Genomic DNA, 5,767 nt, shown 5'->3' on the forward strand with positions numbered 1-5,767 from the left:
ATGAGTTAAACAATGCAAGCTTTAAGCAACGAGGAAAAACCCTAACTAATGATGAAAGAAAGCATGTATTTTAAAATAAGATGTTAAAACAAAAATTCCGTATATGAGAGTGTCACAAGACTACATTGATTCCCCAACAACAATACAAGGTTTATTTCACCATATTCATGGTCAAACTAGATGAACAATAATGGAAGAATGAAAGATAGAAAAATCCTAGAAAGAGAAGAGGAGAGCTGTCACCATCTCCCAATCTACCCTCAAGGGGTGAAAAGTGTGTTTCCGCTTCCTCCCAGCCAAAGATACAAACCCTAGGACGTCCTAAAGCTTACATACTATTCTAAAATATACAGAAAATTAGGCCCAAGCCCAAAATAGTGCCGCTCAGTCGTAAACTACCACTCAGTGGTAAGTGCGTGAGTTGTTTTCTTCCCCTCATCGGCCGTTTGACCCCTCAGCGGATCCACCGTGATTGCCTGAGTGCCGCTCAGCGGTAAACTGCCACTGAGCGGTAATTTCAACTTCTCCTTTTGCACTTTTTGATGTCTTTTCTGATTTCCTTTCTATCCTTCTTCACTTCTTTCACCAAATTCACCTTAAAACCTGCATAAAACACTGAAATCAAGCATAAACCTGTCCAGCTCTCTTATTTCTAAAAATATGACCAAAAGCATGATTTCAAGCTAGTTTCTAAGTGTTAAAGGTTGCTTTTAGTATCAATTTTAAGCATGAAAATAACAGTTTTTCAACTGTTATCATGAGCCCAGACTCATGGGTGGCGAAGCGCATCCATTTTGACCTTTTCGCTGAGGAAAAGGCCTTGGTCAGCGGGATGACCGAGGAAGAAGCCTCCAACATGGCTCTAGAGTTGATTGCGCGGTCGGCCATGTGTTTGTCCTATGCCGCCCAAAAGACGGCTTCTGCTTCCGCAGAGCTTCAAGCTCTCCAAGCGAAGTTCGATTCCGCTTTTAAGGCTAATCAGGACCTTACCCTTCGGCTGGGCGAGAGTGAGCGAATAGCAGCAGAGGACAAGAAGAAAGCCAACACTCTGCTGGTCGAGGCCCGTGCTGCTCAGCGCCGTATGCAACGGTCTCTGGACGATGCTAAGCTTGACCTTCAAAAGGCCACTTCCTCCAACGCGACTTTGACGGCTGAGTGGGATTCTCTCCGGGATCGGGTAACAAAGTTGGAGCCAAAAAACAAGCTGCTGGGTGATGAGGTGGTAAACGAGCATGTGCTCGGGTTTGATAAGGCCCTCGCCCAGTGCAACCTTCTCTTCCAAGTGCCTACCGACGATCCCCGCCTTGATGTGAGCATGATGGTGGTGGATAAACAGTTAGTGCCAATCCACATTCCCTCATCCTCCCCTCCGGCCGCCCAAAATGTCGACACTGCTACCGAAGTGATTGGCGAGACCGATGAAGCTGAAGGACAACCCTAAGCTTAGACATAGGACTTTACTGCTTTTGCCTTCATCTTGTAACAAATTTTTGAATTTAATGAATATTAGCCTTTTTGGCCCAAAATGTTTCTGCTGAATGGGACCAGGGAAAACTCCTAATGCCTCCGCCCGGAAACACTCCTCCTCAACTGATCGATCCTTTGCCTTTCTCCACATCACTTGCACTTTAGTGTTTTACTTATTAGCTTTTCATGCATAACACTTTGCGTCATGTCCGATTTACCTATTAGGATTCCCGCTCGGTTTAAGTCTTAAGAGCTCTCTAGAAGCGTGCCCTAAGACCAAGGTGAGAGTTCACAAAAGAAATCTGCCTCACCTGCTCGATTTAGGTCTTAGGAGCTCTCTAGAAGCGTGCCCTAAGACCAAGGTGAGAGTTCACGAAAGAAATCTGCTGATAACGGTTGAAAAACCGTTATTTTTATGCTTAAAATTGATACTGAAAGCAACCTTTAAGACTTAGAAACTAGCTTGAACTCATATTTTTGCTTTAGTTTTGTGAATAAGAGAGTTGAAAGTGAATTTAATGGTTTTGTGCAAGATTCCCTTGATTTTGTAGGCTAATTGAATGATTTGAAAGAAGAATTGAAGTACCAAATGATTGGAGTGCAGAAAAGTCAACAAAAAATCAGAAAAGTCAACCAGTCAACCAGAAAAGTCAACCAGTCAACCAGAATGCTGAAAAATCAACCAGAACGCAGAAAAAGTGTGACCGAGTGGCGCTGAGCGGTAAAATACCGTTGAGCGGCACTTTTCAGGTGCCAAAATCACCGTTGAGGGACAAAAACAGTAGCTGGGGGCAAAATGGATCATGCGGTATTACCGCTCAGCGGTAAAATACCGCTGAGTGTCATTCTAAGTGGGCTTGGACCGGTTTTCTTTTGTTTTTATGGGCTTGGACTTGTCTTATGTTATTTTTATGCCCCATTTAAGGACTTGCACGTCCTAGGGTTTGTATCTTTGGCTGGGAGGAAGCAGAAACACACTTTTCACCCCTTAGGGGTAGATTGGGAGATGGTGACGGCTCTCCTCTTCTCTTTCTCGGGTTTTTCTATCTCTTTCATTCTTTCATTATTGTTCATCTAGTTTCACCATGAATATGGTGAACTAAACCTTCTATTGTTGTTGGGGAATCAATGTAGTCTTGTGAAACTCTCATATATGGAATTTGTGTTAACATCTTACTTTAAGATACATGCTTTCTTTCATCATTAGTTAGGGTTTCTCCTCTTTACTTAATGCTTGCTTTGTTTAACTCATTCATTGCCATGATTATTGATTTTGTCGATACGGGACCGTACGGGGAAATCTAGATCTGGGGAATTTCTCCCAATATCATATTGGTTGCCTTTAAGCTCCTGCACTTTAGAACTAATTACTAGGTATGCTAGGAATTGTATGAACTCGTAATTAAGGATAGGCCTTCTTGCAAGGTGATTTAGAGAGTGGCATTAGCATTGATGAAAAGAATGATGAATTCCTAAAATATATGAGAGTGGATAAGATGAAATTGATAACCCCAACAACGTACTCATCCATCTAATTCATTAAAGTGTTTGTATTCCTCTTTTCCATTGATTAAATTCATGCATACATGTTTATTTACTGTCTTTTGCATATAAACCTATAATCAATTTGTTCTTAAGTCTTAAATAATCAACAAATCACATAACTAAACTAGGCCGTGAGTCCTTTGGGAGAACGATACTTGATCTTACCGAGTTTTATTACTTGAAACGATTCGGTCACACTTGCCGATTGTTAAACAAGTTTGTGGCGCCGTTTTTCGGTGTTCATAAATTTGTCATCATCTGCGTCACCCGCTCGGTTTAGATCTTAGGAGCTCTCTAGAAGCGTGCCTGATGGACAAATTTATGAACACCAAATTATGATGTCACAAACTTGTTTTCAATCGGCAAGTATGACCGAATTGTTCAAGTAATAAACTTGGTTAGACCAAGTATCGTTCTTCCCAAAGGACTCACGGCCTAGTTTAGTTATGTGGTTTCTTGATTAACTAAGACTTACAAACGAAATATTTGGGGTTTAAAATGCAAGACAGAAAATAAACATGTATGCATGAATTTTGATCAATGGCAAAAAGCAAAAGATAAACACTTTCAATGAAATATAGATATGAATATGTTGTTGGGGGTCAATTTCATCTTATCCACTCTCATATATTTTAGGAATTCAACAGTCAAATCATCATTGTTAATGCCACTCTCTAATGTACCTTTCCAGAAGGCTTCTCCCTAATCACGAGTTCATACAATCCTAGCATTCCTAATGATCAGTTCATAAGTGCAGGAGCTTAACGACAACCAATATAAAATTGGGAGAAATTCCCCGGATCTAGACTTCTCCGTACGTGCCCGTATCGACAAAACCAATAATCATGCATCGAATGAGTTAAACAATGCAAGCATTAAGCAAAGAGGAAAAACCCTAACTAATGATGAAAAGAAAGCATAAGTCTTAATTAAAAGATGTAAAAACAGATTCCATATATGAGAGTTTCACAAGATTACATTGATTCCCCAACAAACATACAGAGTTTAGTTCACCATATTCATGGTGAACCTAGATGAATTACAATGAAAGAATGAAAGAATAAACCCTAAAAAGGTGAAGAGGAAGCCTCAGCATCCAAGATCCTCCTTCAAAGGGGTGGAAGAGAGAGTGTTTGCTTCGTTCCAGCCAGAGATGCCTAACCCTAGGAAACCCTAAAGCTTATATATCATTCGTAAATTACAAAAAGTCAAATCCAAGCCCATTAAAGTGTCGCTCAGCGGTGAGTGCGTGACTTGTTTTCTCCCCTCAGCGGCAATTTTGCCCCTCAGCGGGGCTCCCGCAAGCTCTTGAGTGTCGCTCAGCGGTAAACTGCCGCTGAGCGGTGACTTCGGCTTCTCCTTTTTGCCCTTTTTGTTGTCTTTTCTGATTTCAATTCTCTCCTTCTTCACTTCTTTCACCAAATTCACCTTAAAACCTGCACAAAAACACTGAAATCAAGCATAAACCTGTCCAGCTCTCTTATTTCCAAAAATATAAAGAAAAGCATGATTTCAAGCTAGTTTCTAAGTGTAAATGTTGCTTTTAGTGTCAATTTTAATCATAAAAATAACAGTTTTTCAAGTGTTATCAGTAATGCTTGCATTGTTTAACTCATTCGATGCATGATTATTGGTTTTGTCGATACGGGCGCTGATGAGAGGGTCGCACCTCTCACAAAGGTTGTGCATAAAAGAATGCAGTATAGTACTAGGAAGTGACTCCTAGGTCGTCTCTCAAGGACCAATTTGGGTTCAGTCTCAGATCAAACACGCAGTGGGGGGAGGTTTGTGAAAAATTTGTGAATGCGGATGAACTAAATTTAAAACGCGAACATAAACACGGATGTAAACACAGATATAAACACAAAATTAAAATGACAGGTCACTTAAGCTAACATTGTAACTAAAATATTACAACCACGAAAAATAAAGGACATTAACATGAAAAGTGCTTAAATCGAATTAAAAGTGCAACATTGATCTACACAATTAAATGCAAACATGAAAATGACAGGCAATTGAAATGAATGCTTAAAGAACATTTAACATTAAATACTTGAAGTACTAGGAAAACTAAAACCACTTGGCATTACTCTGCTCATCCAATACTGTGTAGCTTGAATTAAATAAAAGAAACTTTAATCCCTTGAGCGTGCTGCACCAAACGTGATACCAAGTGCTTCATTCTCCAAGAAATAAAATAAAATTTCATTACGCACAACACTTCTCCTAAGTTGGACGCTGCAACCAAATTCATATTCCAAATAAAATAAAAAAAAAAATCAAATCTCCTAATCTGGGCGTAACAGCTGCTCCAACACACACATTGCAAACTGCATCCCGTGCACACCTCCAGGCCGTGACATGTGCACTGTCCAATGCATCAACGCCTACCTATCTTTCAAACCAAAATGAATATTTCCCAATTAAAAGCATCGCGTGCTCCCTTTCCAGAACGTAACACCACTGCCCTCAATAATTAATCATTGTGCTTTATCTAAAATAAAGAAAATGCATTGCTTGTGGATACTAAAGAAAGAAAACGTGAATCTCCAAGTAAATAGTTTTGTTCATCTAGCCTATGGAACAAGTAAAAGTGCTTCTAAAATTTCATCCAAAATCCCGTAACAGCATACTAGCCATTTCTACAAATTAAAAAAAATGCTCAAAGAAAACTGAGGTTGGCGGCTACAACTCCAGGCCGAGACACACCTCTCCCCTTTCTCCTCCAAGGGTTTTTAAACCCCCGTGTGCG

Source organism: Vigna umbellata, chromosome 9 (genome assembly GCF_029865625.1).
Source record: "Vigna umbellata cultivar VRB3 chromosome 9, Vumbellata_1.0, whole genome shotgun sequence".
NCBI classification, from domain to species: Eukaryota; Viridiplantae; Streptophyta; class Magnoliopsida; order Fabales; family Fabaceae; genus Vigna; species Vigna umbellata.